The sequence below is a fragment of the Pristiophorus japonicus genome, chromosome 2 (genome assembly GCF_044704955.1).
Source record: "Pristiophorus japonicus isolate sPriJap1 chromosome 2, sPriJap1.hap1, whole genome shotgun sequence".
NCBI classification, from domain to species: Eukaryota; Metazoa; Chordata; class Chondrichthyes; family Pristiophoridae; genus Pristiophorus; species Pristiophorus japonicus.
Genome location: NC_091978.1, coordinates 83,747,649 through 83,771,153, shown reverse-complemented (window position 1 = coordinate 83,771,153; position 23,505 = coordinate 83,747,649). Strand labels below are relative to the sequence as shown.

General features: G+C 41.9%; 1 protein-coding gene across 1 annotated transcript in view; it reads right to left on the bottom strand.

The window, feature by feature from the left end:
• Positions 1-2,344: 2,344 nt before the first annotated feature.
• Positions 2,345-23,505, bottom strand: part of celf4 (CUGBP, Elav-like family member 4) — a 1,192,896-nt gene continuing 1,171,735 nt past the window's right edge. Inside the window, exon 13 of the mRNA XM_070862469.1 lies at positions 2,345-3,039. The gene's annotated coding sequence lies outside the window, so the exon portion shown is untranslated. The remainder of the gene's footprint in view (positions 3,040-23,505) is intronic.

Sequence of the window (23,505 nt, the reverse complement as noted above, 5' to 3'; positions counted from 1 at the left end):
GTAGATGCAGGGAGGATGCTGCCTCTGGCTGAGGAGTCCAGAACTAGGGGTCACAATCTCCGAATAAGGGGTCAGCCATTTAGGACTGAGATAAGGAGAAACTTCTTCACTCAGAGGGTGGTGAATCTTCGGAATTCTCTACCCTAGAGGGCTGTGGAGGCTCAGTCTTTGAGTATATTCAAGACAGAGATTGATAGATTTTTGAATATTAAGGAAATCAAGGGATATGGTAGAAGATCAGCCATGATCTTATTGAATGGCGGAGCAGGATCGAGGGGCCGTATGGCCAATCCTGCTCCTAATTCTTATGTTCTTATGACTCCCAGTCCCCGAATGCCTCGAGTTTAAATTTCTCATTGTTTTTGTTCACATACCTGCATGTCTCGTTCCTCCTTATCTTTGTAACCTCCTCCAGCCACAAAACTCTCAGAGAACTTTGCATTCCTCCAACTCTGGCCTCTTGCCCATTCTTCACTTCATTGGCAGCCGTGCCTTCAGCTGTCAAGGCCTTAATTTCTGTAATTTCTTCCCTCAATTTCTCCTCCTTAGGACCTTCTTTAAAACCTACCTCTTTGACCAAGCCTGTCCTAATGTCTCCTTCTTTGTCTCGGTGTTAATTTTTTTCTGATTACACACCTGTGAAGCGCCTTGGGGCATTTTAACTATGTTGAAGGTGCTATATAAATGCAAGTTGTTGTTACAGCAAGTGCTTCTTTTTGCCACCTTTGCTGGTGTCTCTTTGTGTTCTTACACCTATCATGGCACTCCACTGGAGTGATACCCTTAGGCAATAGACGTCACTGGTGCTTGGCTGCACTGAGGTACAGGTATCATGAGCTCCTATTCAGGCTCCACTCTGATTTTTTCATTTTGAAAAGTGTAGGAACCCGAACTGGAACTTAATGCTTTGAGAATGTATTTACCCCCCATTGTTGATTCAGGGGTTGTCAGGGAAACCTTTGTTCATTAGTGAACAGTTTTTCACAGCTTGTAGCCTCTCTAAAGATAGAGCAACCTTTTAAATGCTGATGCAGTTTTAAAATAGCAAAGCTGTAGGTGAGAAATTGTATGCAACTACATGGACTGAATGTGCAGCCAGTGGTAATGTGAACAGACCCAAAAGAGGCCAAGATGCTTTTTCTTAAACTGTGCTTTATTTAGGGCTAAGCTGAAAAGCGTCATCCAGTACTTACATGAAGATTACAATTGTTTCCAGGTAATTGAGAGTGAAGAGAGCAGTCTTCTAATAACTGTATGCCACACTGGATGTAGGCATACAGCACTTTTTTTAAAGAAAAAGTATGATAGAAACCAAAATAATAGAATAAAGAAAGTGAATAGAAATTGAAAAAAAATCAAAATGGATGTATTTTTAAAAACCTCTTACAAGGAATAAATAAAAAATGATTATAATATAACAATGCAGCGGCCAGCCATAATGCTGGCATTTGTAAATTAACTTAAAACATGACATCCTCCTAAAAGAACCATAAATAAACAGAATAAATAATTCATAAATAAATTGGTTCCAGATTTTACAGCAATCAACACAGTGCTTTGTTTTCAACTGCTCCATTACATCAGTTACCAAAGATAAATACCGTGCTTTCATTAAATAGTTTCCTTTTTTCTCAATCAGTACAGTAAAAGTCCTACAAAATATGCAAATTTATTTACATAAAACAGAGCCAGAACCTTTTAAACATTCTCTGTTTTTTTTGTACCTCCTGTAAACAGCAGAGATTCTCTCTTTTTTTTGTGTTTCTTTTGAAATACAGATTCAATGTTAGGTTGTTGGGAGTCAGGACTTTGCACTGGCCCTGTAGTTTACTTACTTACTTTTTGAACATGTGAGAGTATTATCGTAATGGATGGAGTTTGGTAAGAGTTTTGCTTAGAGCAGGTCTTGATGATGTCAAGCAGGTTCTCCAGACGGATGCGTGTCTAGTCCGGGTCCTCACTAACGCTTGCTGGATATTCCTATCCACGGTTTGCTGCAATGTTTACAATAGTTTCAGTTTTTGTGTGTTTTTTTTAAATATATTTTTTTTTATTCGTAGCTGGAATGATTGCAGTCAAGGAGCTGCCAGTGTGGCTTATCTTCTGTCAGTATTTAACAGAATCAGATAGCAATTGGCAGTATATGAACATATGCTCATCTAAATTCTACAAAATTACAATTCTACAGGATTTCTTTTTTTAGCAGTAACGCTAACCTCTATTTTTTTGCATTTTTATGTCTAATTTTTTTTATATTTTTATATCAGTAATTTAAAAGTTTTTTTTAATTATTCTGTACATCTATTGAGTTTCTTTTTTTAAGGGAAGGTTAAGAACACAATGAACCATTTTCAAGCAATAATCCTATTTCCAAAATAGTCCTCACTCAGTAAGTTTTTTTTTGCTTCCCACAGATCACAGTTAAGCCAATCTCAAATGTTCAGTCCTCACGAAAGTTACAGAAAACCATATGAAAACTACTTACTTGAATTAATGATACCAAAGTGCCTCCCAAAGTATCAAAGAACTACAATCTTGCTTATTTAAAAGCAGTTAAGTATTATTATTATCATTATTATTACTTTTTTTTTACAATTCAAGATAAACTCTTCAGGCTGTTTTAGGAACAGTGAGAGTAGGAAAGAAATCTATAATTTACATACGACTACAAGTCTGCAATAAAAAGTTTGGTCCTTTGGTCCCTAAAATACCTAAGGAATGACAGATACTTATAGTGACTGTTACCATGTGTGACCATAGCAACTGTATCCATGATGACAACAGGCACTCCTTATCAACTTGTTGCTCTACAAGCTCCTAGTATCTTTTTTATATTTTCTCCTTTCAGGCGTTCAAAACTCATCCTTCAGCAGAAGTGATACATTTTGAAGAGACTTAACAGTCTAAACAATCAGAGCAGTCAAAGATAAAAGTCTGAAGAAGTCTTCAGCTTGATTGGCGTATGCTGATATGTCCAAAGGTTTATTTAACAGTACTTTTATTATTTTTTTGTACATGCGGTCCTCTCCAGTTTCCGCCCTAAAAGATGAAGACAAGACAAGGCAGATTAGAGATGGAGGGCGAATGCAGTAAAAGCTCTACACCAATAGAGTTTTACTGTAAGTATAGTCTAAAGAAACAGCATCCTGCTTTTTCTGCCTTTAATCTGAACGTCTGGGGATTACAACCACTAAACATACTTTTTATGACCCTTCAGCCTTTTCAAAATATTAAATGATTTATATAATATAAATATATGTGTGTATTTTAAGTTTAAGGTTTGAATGTAAAAGAGCCATTTTTTCTTCAGCAAAGTAAGTGCCCAGATAATTTCTGCATTGATAAAGCCCTTGTATAAAATATAAGATAGTCACTAATAAATTCAAAATGTATTTCAGGAGAATCTTCTTTGCCCACAGAATGGTTAGAATGTGGAACTCGCTACTATGAGGAGTGGTTGAGGCGACTAGCAGAGATGCATTTAAGAGGAAGCTGGATAAACACATGAGGGAGAAAAGATTGGAAGGATATGTTGATGGGGTTAGATGCAGAAGGGTGCGAGGAGGCTCGTGTGGAGCATAAACACCAGCGTGGACCAGTTGCGCTGAATGGTCAGTTTCTGTGCTGTAAATACTATTTAACTATGTAATACTATGCATTTGACTAAATTCAGCAGTAGCACACAATGTATAGGACAGAAAACTGACATTGTGAGTATTAAATTAACCAGTCATGAATGTGAAGGATTGTAGTGGGCTCCAAGTAAGGGCGGGCAGCTGGGCAGGATCAGATGTGACGTTCCTCATTCAGGCTGCTGCTGCTGTCAGTTCGACTGAAGTAACAATCAATGAAGCAAATAGACTGCTGAAGTATGTTGCTAAATCAGTACCAGTTGGAGAATTGTGTGTTGAAACTTTGTGAGACCTCACCTTGAGAACTGTTTGGTCATGGAGATGTAAGGGAGGAATTCAAGCCTGGGGATAGTACAGACAATAGCCACATTGCTGATCCCTACAGGCCAGAATTGTGTACCACCCTGCCAGGCATAGAAGTCCCGCCCCAGTGAGCTATATTGGGATTACCGCCCCCGAGAGGAAGTGGAGCACAAAATCTCGCGCTCCGGGAGTCCAAATTCTGGGGTGGGACCGGGGCGCTAAGCAATGTGAATTTTCCAGCTCACCATCGTTCACGGGGAGTTACTGAATTTTCGCTCCGAAAATGGGTTGCTGCGCACGGTGATGATGTCGCCATCGCCGGTGTAGCGGCCTGTGGTGCTACTGGTAGGAGCGGGGCGCTACCGGTTCTCGCCATCGCTAAACTCCCGTGCAATTTCGTGGGAGTCAGTAGTGGTACTGCGCCCGAGCGAAAGGTCGTTTACCCTCCCAGGGGCACTGACGGGAGGTGCAAACAACCCAAACTTTGTCCCCCTAGTGTCAGAACATTGAGTTAGGAGCAAAGACTGAGGAACTTTACACACATCAGCTTTGAAAGAAGTTGACTGAGAAGGGGCATTGTAGAGGTATATAAAATATACTAAAAGCATATATGACTATTAAAAGCTAAATCTGGAGCATTATTTCAGCATTCAGAGTAAGATAAGCTGGTACAGTTCGAAACCAGTAAAAGGCAAATTTAGGGAAAATCAGCATGGCTGGCTCCACCCACTTATAGATTGATACCAAGAGAGCTCTCGAACAGCTTTCCACTCACCCTTTGATCAGGGGGAGGAGGTGCTGCAGCCCTATGGAGACCCAAAGCAAAAGGTACTTTGAAAAATAGTGGTAGGACAGGAGAGAAGAATAGAAATCACAGAACAGTTTGAGAAGGCTGCGGTACCTGAAAAGATGTGCTTAAAAGAATTGATTACCGACAATTTTGGCATTCAGGCTGGGTTGACCACAAAAAATAGGGATACTGTCTCTTTAAGAATCTGTGTTACATCTTTTTAAAAAGTGCAATGTTATATTAAACATTAGAGATAATATTAATCCAAAGAAAAATCTCACAGCAGTTCTGTCTACAGCTAGCAGGCAGATTCCGCTTACAGGTTTAAAACAATAGAAATTAGAACTGCAATGATCCACTTTAGTGGAAGTGACATGCGGAATATCAATCCATGCTGGCAGGTTCCCACACTGTTGGTTAGACAAAGAGCAAACCGTACACAGCAATCGAACAATTACAACAGCGAAAATAAAAAAACAATTTCAAAGGACCCTTTTTCAGTTGCACAAAAAAAGCACTTTTGTTCTGAATGTTTTTACATACTACTGAAAATGAATCTGAAATTGCTGGAATTATTAGGCACGTATTGGCCCTTTTGATCTGGTTTGTGTAAGTTTACGACTGCTAGTGTCCAACTATTTTTTTTGTCCTAGACACTTCAAATGAAAAAGGCCCCCTACTCCAAAACATAAACAAATCACAATATTTTCAGTGCAAATAAATCAACCACACATTTTATTATACAGTTAAACCTCATTTTTTTTAAAGGATTGGGAATCAATGTTTTTAATGTGACATCTAAAGAAGCGAAGAAAGCTGACAGGACTAAAAGAAAATAAAAATAAATAAATAATAATAATTATTAAAAGAACCACTGCAAACACTAAACTAAAATGAGCACAGCAAGAATAGTGGCAGCACACAGTCAAAAGGCACATGTGATCATGACTGGCCAATCATTAACTGATACAACATCCAAGAAAAATGCTTTCACAGCACCTCCACGAAACTTGACGGCATGTCATGCAACCAATCGTTGAGCTTGTTACATGACGCCATCAGATCACACTTTAACTTCTAATTGACAGAACTTACGCACTGGACCGTTTTCTCCATTTCATTGTTATGGATACTTTTCCTACAGCCTGAGACTGCGGGTTATGACTGTCTCTGCTTGGTTTGGTTTTTGATCGAATGACAAAAGAAGAAAAGAATTTTTGTTTTTTGGAGGGGGAAAAGTACCAAACACAGCATCAGTCAAAAGCAATACTTGCAATTGAAAAACAAGAAAACAAACTTAAGGAGATGGATGAAGCCTTGCAAAGGCATATAAAATTACAGACACATGGTTAACAGTAATGTAATGTATGCAGTGGATGCTAAAGAAACCATGATTAAGTGCATGACAGCAGACAGACATCGGTTACAGTGTAACAACATTTCAATTTTTCACCCATTATAACAGACTTGCATCCCAAATTCACAGAGTCCCAGCTAAAGGGCTGTTCATCAAATGAGAAAGAAAATATTTGTTCATATATACTCGTCAGAAAAATAACACTAGCAAATCAAAACAAAATTACAATTACACAGGAATAAAGAACTTTAAACAGAACATTTCCAATCCTTTGTCTGCTGCCTTGAGCCAACTTCTCTTTGATGAAAGAAATAGCAGTGGCTAGGAATTCTTCAATCCTGAGTTGGCTCCAGGAAGGACAAGAGTTGGAGTTGTCCTATCTCTTTTAATCGCGGTAGATCTGGCTTTCTTACTAGTATTCTCTCACTGTCCAGTTCAACCTCTGTATCGCATGTTAAAAATGTTTCGCCTTAAAAGCCCGAATGATTACATAATGAAAGAGGAAGCCATATTTTCACTTGGCTTTGATTGCATTTGGAAAATATCAACATTTATATCTGCTCAATATAAGTTTACAAATGAACGAATTAGTTGCTTTGTATCAACCTTTTAACCATAGGTGCCGATATTTTGGATTTATTTGGTATTTATCATAATTATTCTTCTCTGAAACAAGGAGCAAAAGAATGTAATGTATTCTTTTGAATATACTTTTATGAATGTAGTCCCCCAATAACAATATCATAGAATCATAGATATTTACAGCACAGAAAGAAGCCATTATGGCCCATTGGATCTGCGCCTGCCGACAAAGTGCTATCCAGCCTAATCCCGCTTTCCAGCACTTGGTCTGTGTAGCCTTGTTGGTTACGGCACTTCAAGGGCACATCCAGGTACTTTTTAAATATTGTGAGGCTTCCTGTCTCCATCACCATTCAGGCAGTGAGTTCCAGACCCTCACAACCCTCTGAGTGAAGCAATTTCCCCTCAAATCCCCTCTAAATTTCCTATCAATTACTTTAAATCTATCCCCCCCAGGTTGTTGACCCCTCTGCGAAGGGAAATAGGTCCTTCCTATCCACTCTATCTCGGCCCCTCATAATTTTATACATCTCAAAAAGGTCTCCTCTCAGCCTCCTCTGTTCCAAAGAAAACAAACCCAGCCTATCCAATCTTTCCTCGTAGCTAAAATTCTCCAGTTGAGGCAACATCCTCAGCAATCTCCTCTGTATCCTCTCTAGTGCAATCACGTCTTTCCTGTAATGTGTTGACCAGAACTGCACGCAGTACTCTAGCTGTGGCCTAACTAGTGTTTTATACAGTTCAAGCATAACCTCCCTGCTCTTGTATTCTATGCTTCAGCTAATAAAGGCAAGTATTCTCTTTGCCTTCTTAACCACCTTATCTACCTGGCCTGCTACCTTCATGGATCTGTGGACATGCACTCCAAGGTCCCTTTGTTCCTCTACACTTCTCAGTGTCCTACCATTTAATGCGTAGTGCCTTGCCTTATTAACCCTTCCCAAATGCATTACCTCACACTTCTCCGGATTGAATTCCATTTGCCACTGTTCTGCCCACCTGACTAGTCCATTGATACCTTCTTGCAGTCTACAGCTTTCTTCTTCATTTTCAACCACACAGCCAATTTTTTTATCATCTGCAAACTTTTTAATCATACCCACTCCCTACATTCAAGTCTAAATCATTGATATATACCACAAACAGCAAGGGACCTAGTGCGGAGTCCTGTGGGACCCCACTCGATACAGCCTTCCAGTCACAAAAACACCCATCAACCATTACCCTTTGCATCGTATCTCTGAGCCAATTTTGGATCCAACTTACCAGTTTGCCTTGGATCCCATCGGCTTTTACTTTCGTGATCAGTCTGCCATGTGGGACCATATCAAAAGCCTTGCTAAAATCTATATACACTATATCGTATGCACTACCCTCATCGACCTTCTTTATTACTTCCTCAAAAAATTCACTCAGTATGAAGAACTAAGCTTTATTAGAATTGAATAGAAAATGAAGAGGCTCTTCTTAATGACTGCATTGCCCAATGTGGAACCGGGGCATACAGAATAGAAAGATCCTTCGACAGTATGGAGCTAGCTGATCTTAGCCATGGTAGGGGTAGTAATGCTATGATCAGTTTAAGGACCCCTGATATATTATTTATATATATACGCACATACCCTGATACACCCCAACATCCTAATTTCTCAGGAAATTGTCAAGTGTCTTAATTGAATATTGGGAAGACCAAAGCCATTGTTTTTGGTCCCCGCCACAAACTCCGTTCCCTAGATACTGATTCCATTCCTCTCCCCAACTTCTGTCTGAGGCTGAACCAGACTGTTTGCAACCTTGGTGTCATATTTGACCCTGAAATGAGCTTTTGACCACATATCTGCAGCATAACTAAGACCGCCTATTTCAACCTCCTTAACATCATTCGTCTCCGCCCTTGCCTCAGCTCAACTGCTGCTGAAGCCCTCATCCATGCCTTTGTTACCTCTAGACTTGACTATTCCAATGCACTCTTGGTTGGCCTCTCACATTCTACCCGATGTAAACTAGAGGTGATCCAAAACTCAGCTGCCCGTGTCCTAAAACTCACACCATATCTGGCTCACCCATCATCCCTGTGCTCGCTGACCTACACTGGCTTCCAGTTAAGCAATGCCTCTATTTCAAAATTCTCACCTTATTTTCAAAGCCCTCCTTGGCATTGCCCCTCTATCTCTGTAATCTCCTCCAGCCCCACAACCCCCCTGAGATGTCTGCGCCCCTCTAATTCTGTCATCTTGAGCATCCCTGATTATAATTGCTCAACCTGTTATGTATTGATGTGTGTATCGTCCTGGTACCTTAAATGTAATATAAGCACAATGGTACATCACAGAGGGCACTGTGGTGGGAAACCTGGAAGTACCTGCAACAGGCACTATAAAAGGCTGACCACCACACCTGAGAGGCACTCTGGAGCTGAACAATAAAGGACGAAGGTCACAGCAGTTAGATTAACACCAGATCGTGTGGAGTCAGTGATTTGTGTGCTACATACACCACATTGGCGACAAGGAAGCGGACGAACTCCACGCAACCATGGCTACTCTGGGCTCGCTAAAGGATTTTACCGTGGGAAATGATTGGGAGGCCTTTACGGAAAGGCTCCAGTACTCCTTCACAGCAAACGACCTGACGGAGGACACGGATGCAATGAGAGATAAGCATAAGGCGATATTGCTCTCCTGTTGTGGAGATGAGGTTTACTGTCTCATCAGGAATTTGCTGGCACCCAGGAACGCCAGGGATAAGTCATACGAGGAGCTGACTGAACTCATTCGTGACCAGTTGAAATTGAAGGAGAGCATCCTCACGGTCAGATACAAATTTTACCATCACTGCAGACCTGAGGGCCAGGATGTCACCAAATATGCTGCGGACCTCAGGAGACTCGCGGCGCCGTGTGATTTTGGCACACACCTTGACGAGGCGTTACGGGACGTTTTCGTTATGGGGATTGGCCACGAGGGCCTCCTTCACAAGCTGTTAGCCACAGAACCCACAGTCACTCTGACAAAGGCCATCACCATCAGCCGGGCACATATGACCTCGACTTGCAGCACCAAGCAAATAATCCACACAGTCTCGAACCCGGCAGGCACTGTCCACAGGATAGCGCCCACCACGGACAAAACTGCAGAACGTGGCTCTGCCCGGGGCAGAGAGCACGGACCTCAGGGTCCTGGAACTGAGTCCGCTGAGGGGGCCCAATCAAGCAGCACCATGCTGGCATTGTGGAGGAAACCATGGGGCTCACCAGTGCAGGTTTGCAGAGTACACGTGCAATACCTGCCACACGAAAGGCCACCTTCAGCGTACGTGTAAAAGAAATCGGACTCACCATGTGGCTGAGGAGATGGGGGATGATCCACTGTTCAGCGAGGAGCAGGCAGAAGATGATGAGGTGTTGGGATTGTACACGTGTACCGACGATTCGCCCCAGTGATAAGGGAAGTGAAAATCAACGGAGTCCCTGTGAGTGTGGAAGTGGACACGGGCTCGGGTCCGTCGTTGATGAGTCGGAGAACTTTTGATAAACTGTGGATTAACCCAGCTGCACGGCCCAAGCTGGACCCGGTCACGGCGAAGCTGCGTACCTACACCAGGGAACTGATACCTGTTCTTGGCAGAGCGATGGTGCAGGTATCCCACGGGGACGAGACGCACGGTTTACCTTTGTGGGTCGTTGCAGGCAATGGGCCGACACTCCTCGGCCGGAGGTGGATGGGGACGGTCCGTGGGAGCTGGGAAGACTTCACCACTCCACAGGCTGCTGCTCCCCGGGGTGCTGCCGTGCCCCGGGTTCCCAGAGAGCAGCGCCGACTGAGCTGGAGCTGCAGCCTCAATCCACCCACAGGCAAATCCCAGCCCCGGACCTCACACAGAGACCTTGCAGCCTTAATCCCCACAGGCAAGTCCCAGCCCCGGACCTCACTCAGAGATCCTGCAGCCTCAGCCCCCACAGGCAAGCAGCCCTGCAGAGAGGGGCCTAGTGGGGGGGGTGGTGAGCCGGCGGGGCGCTGCGGGCCGGGTGCAAGGGATCCAGGATGGCCGGCGGATCGGAGGGGCCCATGCAGAGGGAGAGTCGGACGGCGGCAGCAGCTGGAGATCGGCGGCCACGGCGGCCGCAGGGGAGGCGGCTACGGTGGCCGCGGGAGAAGTGGCCGTGCCTTCTGTTGTTTAGGCCCCAAGCTCTGGAACTCCCTGCCTAAACCTCTCCGTCTCTACCTCTCTTTCCTCCTTCAAGATGCTCCTTAAAACCTACCTAATTTCTACTAATGCGACTCAGTGTCAAATTTTCTATCTCACAATACTCCTGTGAAGCACCTTGGGACGTTTTACAGCATTAAAGGCGCTATATAAATGCAAGTTGTTAATGGTGTGTTGCGTATCCAGCTTACCACTTATTATAAAGTGTGACAACTCTCTATGAAAAACGGAACTTTCCAGTACCTATCTTAATTATTTGAATACGCATTTTAGTCACGTCTTATGGGAATTTTACAAAGAACATCCGTGAAGAGCAGCTTAGTTACTAGCAGTGATTGCTCCCAGGGCAATCTACCAATGTGATGCTATTCTTCACAGATCCAACAAAGGCCAAAATGATAAAGGAGAACGTAAATTTAAATTACAAGCAATGCTTGAATAATTTAGAAGCAGAATTTTACCCTCATGCCAATACAAACATTTAATGGACTCGTCAGAATGTCCTTTTAAAGAAAGAAAATAGATAGAAGACACCCATTATAATCCCTCCTGGGAGCAGCCAGCCTGCTCTCAGCTCATTGACTTTGACACAAATTGGATGGTCAGGACTACTCATTGAGAACTAGCTTGTTCCTCTGAGGGAACAATTGTAATAATATATGTGATACTATATATTATTACAATTATATAGTATATAGTATATATACTGGTGAACGGGTGTTTGTCAGACTGGAGGGAAGCAACAGTGGTGTTCCCCAGAGGTCAGCATTAGGAACACTGCTCTTTTTGATATATATTAATGACCTGGACTTGCATATACAGGGCATAATTTTAAAGTTTGCAGATGACACGGAAACTCGGAAATGTAGTAAGCAGTGAGGGGGATAATAACAGACTTCAGGAGCACATAAACAGACTGGTGCAGTTGGAATTTAATGCTGAGAATAGTGAAGTGATACATTTTGGTAGGAGGAATAAGGGGAGGCAATATGAACGAAATGGTACATTTTAAAGGGCTGCAGGGACAGAGAGTCCTGGGGGTGTGTGTACACAAATCTTTGAAGGTGGCCGGACAAGTTGAGACATATGGGATCCTTGGCGTAATAAGCAGTGGCATAGTGTACAACAGGAAGGAAGTTATGCTATACCTTTATAAATCACTGGTTAGGCCCCAGCTGGAGTATTGTCCTCAATTCTGGGCACCATACCTTAGGAAGGATGTCAAGGCCTTAGAGGAGATTTACTAGAATGGTACCAGTGATGAGTGAATTCAGTTATGTTGAGAAAAGCTGGGGTTGTTCTCCTTCGAGCAGACAAGGTAAAGGAGAGAAGGTTCACTAGGTTTACTCCGGAGATGAGGGGGTTGACTTATGAGGATAGGTTGAGTAGATTGGGACTATACTCATTGGAGTTCAGAAGAATGAGAGGTGATCTTATTGAAACATAAGATAATGAGAGGGCTCGACAAGGTGGATGCAGAGAGGATATTTCCACTCATAGGGGAAACTAAAAATAGGGGACATAATCTTAGAATAAGAGGCCGCCCATTTAAAACTGAGATGAGGAGAAATTTCTTCTCTGAGGGTTGTAAATCTATGGAATTCTCTGCCCGAGAGAGATGTGGAGGCTGGGTCATTGAATATATTTCAGGCGGAGATGGACAGATTTTTGAGCGATAAGCAAGTAAAGGGTTATGGGACGCGGGCAGGGAAGTGGAGCTGAGTCCATGATCAGATCAGCCATGATCGTATTGAATGGTGGAGCAGGCTTTATGTTTCTTATGTTCTTATTTAATAGAGATATTCAAAATCATGAGGTGGGGTGCCCAAAAATGAACCAAAATGCTCCAAGTAGGTTCCGACCAAGACTGTACAAATGAAGCATCGCTTCCTTACATTCGTATTCCAACTCCCTCGAGATACAGGCAAACATTCAATTTGCCATATCGATTGCTTTTTTATACCAGTGCACTAATTTTAGTGATCAGTACAAATGGACGCCCAAATCTCTCTGCTCCTGTAATTCCCAATATCAAGGTGCTACAGCTGAGGCCAAAGGAAAATCATCGTAACTGAGGTTCGGAGTTTTGAGTGTCTGGAAGCACTGGAAGTATCTGTGACTGGAAATGGCATCCTTTAGTCTAATTAGACCACTTTGTACTTTTACAAGTAGCTGCACCATTCACTTCTTTTTAAATAAACATTTAGTTGGGGGTTGTACCTTTGAAACAACTTTAATTTTATTTGAACTTCATATAGCAAAAGTCTTGTCCCAGCATGACTACATTGTTGATTTGGGAAAGAATGATGGAAACGGGCAGTAAGCCTAATGCATCTGGCCACGCACTGTGTACTGTCAGCAAACTGGGGTAACATAAGAACATAAGAAATAGGAGCAGGAGTAGGCCAGATGGCCCCTCGAGCCTGCTCTGCCATTTAATAAGATCATGGCTGATCTGATTATGGATTCAGCTCCACTTCCCTGCCCGCTCCCCATAACTCCTTATTGTTTAAGAAACTATCTATTTCTGTCATAAATTTATTCAATGTCCCAGCTTCCACAGCTCTCTGAGGCAGCGAATTTCACAGATTAACAACCCTCTGAGAGAAGAAATTTCTCCTCATCTCTGTTTTAAATGGGCGATCCCTTATTCTAAGATCATGCTCCCTAGTTCTTGTCTCACCTATCAGTGGAAACATCCTCTCTGCATCCACCTTGTCAAGCCCCCTCATAATTTTATACATTTCGATAAGGTCACCTCTCATTCTTCTGAACTCCAATGGGTAGAGGCCCAACCTACTCAACCTTTCCTCATAAGTCAACCTCCTCATCCCCGGAATCAACCTAGTGAACCTTCTCTGAACTGCCTCCAAAGCAAGTATATCCTTTCGTAAATATGAAAAACAAAACTGCACAGTGCAGGGAAGCAGGAATATGAAGCTGTAGTTCACTAACTGGCACAAGGCTAGACCTGGTGGAGGGACGAGCAGCTGTGACCTTTATGCTTAAACCCCCCCCCACCCAAATTATAGTTGTATATTAACATAAAAGGGTACACACATGGTGCAGTGTATTGTGTGTCAGCAGTAGTCAGGTGAGTGCCCTCATGAATTTTCATCCATCATTTTTACTAGATGGAAAAATGCCCAAAATCCTAATACATGGGCCTAGCCCACAGGACTTTATAAGAATATAGAATTAGGAGCAGCAGTAGGCTATTCGGCCCCTCGCACCTACTCCCCCATTCAATAAGATCATGGCTGATCTTGTACCTCAAGTCCACAAGGACTTTGTGCCAGGTGTATTGAAGACAAAAAGCACCCCAAAATATGATATATAATAATAGCTAAAGTAAAACTGAAACAGGACTAGTTTAGAGGGAAAGGGCATAAAATGACAATGGGGTAATTATCCAACCCTATACTCCAGGCAAGGCTTAGGGCAGCAGGACATTTTCCCTTTTATTTATATTGGAAGAATGCCTATATTTTCAAAGGGATTATTTTTGATGCAGACATGCCTTCAGTATGGGGCGGACATGTGACTGAAAATCTCACATTTAGAATTTTACAAGTCTGATAAATTACCAGGCTCTAGACCACTGGATAGTTCTTTTGTCGTAACCCACCACCTCCCGATATGTATCCTCTCTCCAAATGCATTCTCTCTTAATTGCTCCCTCACGCTATCAGTGCTATTGCTATTCTAAATAGTGGATATCTTAGATGGTTTACTTTCCCACTCCCATTCCCCAAATCCTAGTTTTGCTTAGCGAGCAGGTTAATGGACATTAGCTGGTCTGAATCTCTATTCGTGCTGTATGACTGCTACCTTTCCAGACCCCTCCACTCACAAAAATATTAATTTACAGCTGACTACCTGCGAGCCGGCAAGTCAGTGGTCTATCATGCCATCCCACTGAACAAAAAAAACTCTTTCAAATCTCCATGTTTTAGAATTCCTCATTCCTGGCGTCAACAGAAATGAGCACAGCAGGGATAGATCTTCATGTTTTAAAATGAACACAACAGTCATTGACATGACATTTTAAATATAAAGCTTTTAAAAGCCCTTTAAGGCCTTCAGTACCCTGTCAGCATCAAATCAAAAATGAAAGATCGATATCTTTGAGTTAATTCTCAGCACATTGTGATTTAAGAAATGTACCTTGCTTGTGTACATGTCTCTGCTTCCACTTTTATAAGTATTAATCTTTAGAAATGTACAGAAAAGTATTTTATAAGCTGAAAACATTTAACAGTATTGTAAGTCATTGCAGTGATATTCCTCAAAATGACCAAACAGCGACTTCTGTGTTGCTGTCCTGCTGTTTTCAAGTGCCTGTTGCTTAGGGTTTCGACTCCAGGTTAAAAATATTTGTAAGCAGCCGTCAATCATGGGAAGTTTTTGAACACACTGACCATAGTAGAAGCTTGTGCCATGCTCATGGTCATTAGAGAAACTACTGATGGTACTATGTTTGTGAGGCTCTCTATTGTGTCGTCAACCTGCTAACAAAAATCACCCTAATTAGAAATAAATGTCGATTTTGATTCTTGTGCTGGCTGGTTGCCAGTTCTGGCCAGGAAGAGGTGGCCGCGATGTGCAGGCCCTGGCCTCATTTCCCTCGAACCAGCAAGCCAAACAGGCATCCCAATTCAGCTTACCAGGTGCAGGCTGGCTAATATTGGGCCTTATCCTGGCCTCACAAAAATATTTGAAAGCTTACCGTTGTTGGGCATCTTCGGCTCCACCGCCTGTGCAACTGATCGGCGAGTGTAAGGCGCATGCTCCCATCAGTTCGCTCCTAAAATTGCTATCAGGGGTCCGACGTACGTCATAGGACCCTGATTTGCATATTCGCATGAAACAGACAGGCAATTCAACTGCCCTGCAGTCGGCTCCTGTCAAAATACCAGCTGGCCAATCATGGGCGTAGATGGGGTGATAAGTCCACTGACCTCATTTTGAGGCTGTTACGGCCCCATTAACACCAATAAGTGATAAGTGAAAATTGCAAAGCAAATGTAATAAAAACTACACAAATATTGGGTGGCACAATGGCCCCGATACTAATTGCGAGGCAGGAAGGAAGCTGGTGGGAGAGACGACTGCAATGTGTCAGACTTTGGCCTTTGGGATCTGGGTTTGAATAATGAGGAGTTTCCACAGCATTGCCCATAATACCAAACAGCACTAAATTGATAAAAACCATTCCAATAAATGATAAAATGGTTGGTGTGGGAAGTGGGAAATGTCACACCCAGAAGTATAAATGTTATGTTGAATTTGTTTTCCAGTGCTGGCAGCATCTCAGCATTTTTTGAATGAATAACAACTTAAAATGACTAACAGTTTGAATAAACTGCATAAATGTATAACATAATTTATAATACATTACTGATATGCTAATCAATGAACACTTGTATCGGCAAAACCCCGCACTACACAACACTTCTAATCCTTTAGTTCCACCACCACACAAAGCTTTTCTATTTAAATTCCTTTCTCCCGCTGTGTCTTTCTCTGAGATAATATGCTAAAAATAATTAGAGAAACAAGAATGATCACCTAGGGTATTGACAAGCCTCTCATTTTTAAGGGTTGCAGACAGTTATTATCCATTATGCTGTAGTACAATGACTGAGACAGAGTAAAATTAGTTCTCAACGTGGGCACTTCAAAAACAGGCACAGCACTCTGGGGGACTCTTACTGGAAACTCATACAAGTTCAGGAAAGCAAGTTCCATTCAAACAGATAACCCTTCACGACTGACCTCAAAAATGGAATTAGCGGCAACATTAACCTTCACTAGTTTCTGTGGACACTGAAGTCAAAAAAATCCTGTCATTTTAGAAATGTATAAGATGAACAGCAAGCTATGAATGATCATTTCTTCAGGATAAGAGAAAAGAGTATGTAGATTGCAATATAGATTTGCATTGAGAAGTTTTAAAACTGAAGCTGTTGGACTCTCCCTTGATGCCTCAGTTGGTCAATATACTTCCCAGTGTGCCGAGCAGACTGGGAAGGGCCCCAGGTTGAATTCTCATTTGTTGCCGAGTTACTGATTTCACCAGGGTGGCAGCAGTCAGGATGCTACAATTGTTTCCAGTGCTGTTGGATTAGGGATGCCTGCACCTTATTGCTATCCAGGAACCGATCCTGGATAGCAAGTGTGACTGCATCAATATTGAGTGAAGACACTGTTGGGCTTGAGAAGGGTGGCTCCATTTCTATGACCAAGCACTCACTGTCCAGAAACAATGCATGAAGATTGACCGTTAGAGGTGAGGTACCAGTGAGTAGCTGCAACTCACGGGGCCACACCCAGCAGCAAGCGAGGAGAAGGAGAAATTTGAAAATAAAAGTGCACTGCTGATACCAGGTTTGATACTGGCACCAATACAACCTTTGGCAGAGTCTGTCAGTCATTTAATCATTTTAGCTGTCTGTGTTATTTCAACTCTCTTGCACTGTCAACCTCAGTAACCCATTGTCTCAAGTTAGTGCCGAATGATGTCACCGACATTTACTGCTTAAACAGCATCAATTAAAAATAATTAAAAAGGAAGGATATTAAAATTAAAATTAATCATAAGGGTAAATTCAGTGATCCTAGTGGGGAGCTTCATTCAAAGGCAGTACTGGGCAGTGAATTGGTGCTGCAGTGTTAGCTCCAGCTCCAACCTGGGCTCCCCATTAGTATAAATCTACCCTATAACGCTTTGCTACTTTATTATTCTCTATTTAGTGATAATTATGATGATCATCAGCAGTACCTTAACATAATAGACATCCCGTTTTCGTAACAAAAGATCAGAAAGTGCTGGACAGCAACAGCCAGCCACTCAGATCTGGAGGAGAACATCAGACTATGTTTCAGGAGGGTCCTTTCGGCAGAGCAGTTCTGACGAAGGATACCATCTAAAATGCTGATTGATCTGCTGTGCTTGCAGCACTTTCTGTTTTTATTTCAGATTTCCAGCTGTCACAGTTTTTCTTTTTATGTAATAACCCACTAGGATTTATTTTTGTTCAGTTTGGACAAAAGTAAGTTAATAAATAACTGCTTTCTGCTTTCTTCACATTTCCAATGTGCAATATTAAGCCATAAAATGCAGCGGAATAGAACTGCAGTACGACAAACAATTCGTCAAGCTGTATTTTGAGGAGACGTGCAAGTGGAAGTTGTCAAAGAATTGAACACTTAAAGTTAATACTTTCACCAGCCTACACCTGTGTGTAGATTCGTACTAAGTGCTAGCAGGATGGCATGGGACTGTGTACAGGGCTGCGCTGCTATCATTCATTCATGAACAATTTCGCACCTGTCCGGCACTTTGTGAAAGCACATGCAAAACAGATTTAATTCAGTAAAGACTTTAATAAAATTGGGCTTTAATAAAAAATGCTCAAATAATAAATAAAGTGTCAAAAATAACAGGTTCACAGATTTTATTTTTCCATTTTGTTGGTTTCTTATGTATTCCTCCATAAACCAAGCTACTCACTTTCTTGAATCCTATTCAATCAGAGAAGACAAGATTGTCTGTTTCTTGCTTATTCATAAGGCTGAAGTAATAATTAAATAAAGGTGCAAAAGATGTATTTCCAAATGGGGTGATCTGAATGATCCAGAAGAGATCAGCATCTCTCACCCCACCTGAAAGAGCACCTTGTTTCTACGGAGTAGCTTGGCTGGAAAATAATGAACAAAGCTGATTGAGGTAAGCAATTACAGTGACAGGCAGTCCTGACAACTAATCCCATCATCTTCCTGCAAGCTATAGCCCAGTGGATCATGGGTAAATGTAGTAATCTCTGTGAACTCTGCCTTTGTGAATGTGCTGGCCACTCCAATTCTTCCCTGGGGAAGGAATTCCTGCAATTTCCTGTCGTCAAAACCCTCATCCATGCCTTTGTCACCTCCACACTTGACTATTCCAATGCTCTCCTGGCCAACCTCCCATCATCCACCCTCCACGAACTTCAACTTAAACTCTGCTGCCTACATCTTAACCAGCATCAAATCCCACACACCCATCATTCATGTGATCATTGAACTACATTGGCTCCCGGTCCACCAATGCCTCCAATTTAAAATTCTGAACCTTCTGTTCAAATCCCATCATGACCTCACCCCGCCTTATCTCTGTAACCTCCTCCAGCCCTACAACTGTCAAAGAACATGACATGCCCCCAATTCTGGCCTTGCCATCCCCCACTCCCTTTGCCACACCATTGGTGCCCATGCCTTCATCTGCCTTGGAATTCCCTCCCTAAACTTCTAATTCTCCATCTCTCTCTCTCCCTTTAAAAAGCTCCATACAACCTACCTCTTTGTCCAAATCTTTAATCATCCCTCCTAATATTAACGTCTTTGGCTCAGTGTCAATTTTTGTCTGATTACACTGCTGGGAAGCACCTTGAAATGTTTCTCCTCATTAAAGGTGTTATATAAATGTTGTCGTATGGCATCTTGTCTCTTACTTTTTTCAATGGAAAGTGTAGGTCAAGGTCCAAAGTCCATGATGCAGGATACCACCAAGGTTGAAAAGAATGAGGGGGGAGATAAGTGAAGAAGTAATGATTAGATGAAGCCAAGCTTGGCTTTAAGTGCCTGTAGATGTAAATGGAAGGGAACACTGAGGGAAGTAAGGAGTTTCACAGTTTGATGCAAATTGATCTGAAGTGAGTCAGGCAAAGTGGAACCTAAGGAGTGCAAATAAGTACCAACACTGATTAAAATAGGAACAAGAGTTTCCATTCCTTTTCTCAAAATCACTTTAATAAAGGCAGTAAAAAGAAGGCTAAGAAAAAGTGACGGGATTAACCAAAAAAAATTGTATTTCTCTAACAGTTCTCATATTCAGGAAGACATCTCAAAGTGCTTTACATCCAGGAGGAGGAAGAGCAGATGCCAAGCATGAAATAAAATGGAGAGGGTGAGGTGATGAAACAAAAGGATCTGAAATAGTTGTTGAAATCAGAGAGAAGGTGGCCAGGTGGAATGACATGCAGAGGACTGCAGCACATTGGCTGAATGAGAGCCCAGCAATGGTGCAGCAGAGCAGCCGGGGGCCAAGGAGGAACCCAGTGTTAGAGGAGTTGACGGTGTGCATGGGCATGTAAGGCTGGGGGAGATCTCGAAGGTAGGATAGGCAAGGACATTGAGCATGGTGCAAGGAGGCCATGGAGCCTAGAAAGGAAAGGAGTGATGGGAGTGCGGGACATTTTGTGGGTGAGGATGAGTTGCAGACGGGGAGGCTTAGTAGCAAAGCATTAGAGGAGTGATGGAAATATGGACGGGGGGCCGCTGCAGTGGCGAGAGGTGGGTAATGTTGCGCAGGTGGAAGAAAGCAGTCTTGGTAACAAAGAGGATGTGGGAGAGGAAGCTCAGCTTGGGATCGTGCAGTATGCTGAGCTACTAAAGGAAGCTTGCACTGAATGTTGTAACCAATTGTTCTGTAAATAGATGATTACGATTTGGGCTCAATCAATCACAATTTTTCCTAATCATTAGAAGCCCTCGTCTGTTCATTCCTTTCCTGGCTCGCTGTGCTGCTGACTTGCTATATTACAGTTTGCTTCAACTTAATGAATGCCATTTGTAAAACTCACATCCAATTCCGGTTCTTCTTTACCTCTGACAGATGTGCTCTTTAATACGACTCGTTCAGTAAAATTACATTATTCTGATGGAAATGGATCTTGCATGTAATCAAGCACAAACAGATTTAGCAATGGAGCTCTGAACATGACAACCCATGTTATCAAGAAATTTAACAAAATAATCTAATGCTTGCATCTAAATCAGGGTATTGCGAGTTTATCGGATTTCGTTATTCAGTTCTGAATGAAGAATTCAATGCTCATGTCAGCACTGTTTGTGCAAAAGAGAACACATTTATTTGGCATTATTTCAAGTTTGCATTGTGCGGGTAATAATTCTGATTGACAATTCATGGTAATAGATCAAAAAATATCACCTCCCCTCTTCTCGCTTTGTTTAATTGCAGAGGAGCAGCTGTACCCATGAACAAAAATGACTTCTCCCCAGCCCCGGGGGAAGTTCCAAAGTTTAGGGGGAAAAAACATTACCGATTTGTGAAATGATGTGTACAATATACTTTCAATGTCTTAATGATTTACGTTTTCTGAAGCTTTATGCATTACCTAATTAAAAAATAAGATCAGCACAAATTCAAATCGAACAGTTTGGTAAACATGATCTGTGGTAATTACTATGAGCTCAAAACGGCTCTCCTTGATTTTGTCCCTAAAGCAACGGAATATTACTGCTTTTGTCTTTGCAGATGTTCAGTAAAGAGATCATTGTGCCCAAAATTTAAATACATTCATTCACAGTTATCATCTTATACTGTGCTATTATCTTTACCACAAGGGTCTTAATGCAGTAGCAAAAGAGGGATGTTTCGGAAGAGTGCAGCATATGCATGGCTGCTCAGTTTAATCCTATGTGGTCTCTGTTCTATTTATTATACCTGAGCTGATAAACATCTAGTCATTCCTAACCCTTTTACTATTTTCTATTACAAATAATAAAATATGCTATTTGACTGAGTCCTTTGGTGAAATATCCGAATGATTAACCAATTAATAGACAACAATCATCTCCGCCATTTCAGTTTGCTGTCCTCCATCACCAGAATATCTGTCTTCTTTACTCACTTATGGAAGGAACATGTTCAGCTCCTGCTGTAGTGGATCAGAATGATGCCTACTTCTGAAAGTGTACAATTTGCACGCAGGCTCTTTTGTTCTTCCTGGCATTGGCATGTATGGATGTACAGCGAGTGCACTGACATCTCTGAACACTTGAATGCTAGGAATCACATTTGGGTAATGTTGCTACAGTATCATCAAATTGTCAAGTGTTCAATTCAAACACAAATCTTTTGCAGCACAAGTCAATTGCTATGCAGTTCTCTTTACACTGAGCTGACAAAATAGTTCTCAGGCCCAATATCCAATGAAGATCCTTACTCTTAATGTTTTGGCATTCCTGTCAAGCTGAAGAAACATTTTGGGCAACACTTTGTTATGGACTCAACAAATGTCAACTAGATTCACTGACCTATGGCACTCACATATGAACTGTTTTTCATTAATGCAATATCTTCCACTAATATATTGGAAACCCCATTTATGCACACAATCGGGATTTGCATCGCACTTCTGGTGAAGTTATGGTGGTGGAGTAGTGAACAGTCAGCATGGATTTCAAAAGTGAAAGTATTGTTTGACCAACCTCATTGAATTTTTGAAGAGGTAACAGAGAGAGTAGACAATTGTAAGGCAGTAGATGTAATTTATCTAGATTTTCAAAAGTCTTTCAATAAGGTACCCCATAATACACTGATAAACAAGGTCAGAGAAGTCAGGGGCCAAATAGCAGAATGGATAGCCAGCTGGCTTCAAGACAGAAAGCAGAGAGTAGGGGTAAAAGATAACTATTCACAGTGGCAGAAGGTGGGTAGTGGTGTTCCACAAGGATTAGTGCTGGGACCACTGTTGTTCACAATTTATATTAATGATTTAGATTTTGGAATCAAAAACACAATTTCTAAATTTGCGGATTACATCAAATTGGGAGGAGGGGTGTGGTGTGGGGAGATAGTCAATACTGAGGAGGACTGCAACACATTAGAGGAGGACATTAATAAACTTGTAGAATGGGCATATAATTGACAAATGAAGTTCAACATAGATAAATGTGAGGTATTACATTTTGGTCAGCAGAATAGGGAGGCCACTTATTACTTGGAGGGTGTGAGTCTAGGTGGGGTAGAAGAACAATGGGATCTCGGAGTACAAATATACAAATCACTAAAAGTTGCGATGTGGGTTCGCAAGGCCACAAAAAAAGCAAACCAAGCACTAGGGTTTATTTCTAGAGGTATAGAATTGAAAAGTAGGGAAGTTGTGTTAAACCTGTATCGAACCTTGGTTAGATCACAGAGTATTTCGTACAGTTCTGGTCGCCATATTATAAAAAGGGTATAGAGGAACTGGAGAGAATGCAGAGAAGATTTACAAGGATGATACCAGAAATGCGAAGGTATACATATCAGGAAAGGATGAATAGGCTAGGTCTCTTTTCTCTTTTTAAAAAAAAGAAGTCTGAGGGGTGACCTAATTATGTCTTTAAAATTATGAAAGATTTTGATAGAGTGGATATAGAGAGAATGTTTCCACTTGTGGGGAAGAGCATAACTAGAGGCCATCAATATAAGATAGTCACCAAGAAATCCAATCGGGAATTCAGAAGAAATGTCTTTACCCAAAGAGTGGTGCGAGTGTGGAACTCACTACCACAGGGAGTGGTTGTAGTGAATAGAATAGATGCATTTAAGGCAAGGCTAGACAAGCATATGAGGGAGAAGGGAATAGAGGGTTATGCTGATAGATTTAGATGAGGAAAGATGGGAGGAGGCTCGAGTGGAGCATAAACGCCAGCATGGACTGGTTGGGCCGAATGGCCTGTTTCTGTGCCGTATATCCTCTGTAATCCTTTGGAGTGGCAGCAGCTTCAAATAAATTCCTGGCCGATGTGTCTTAGCTCAATGTTAGAAATCCACAAGTGCACCAAAGTGATATTTCCATTTT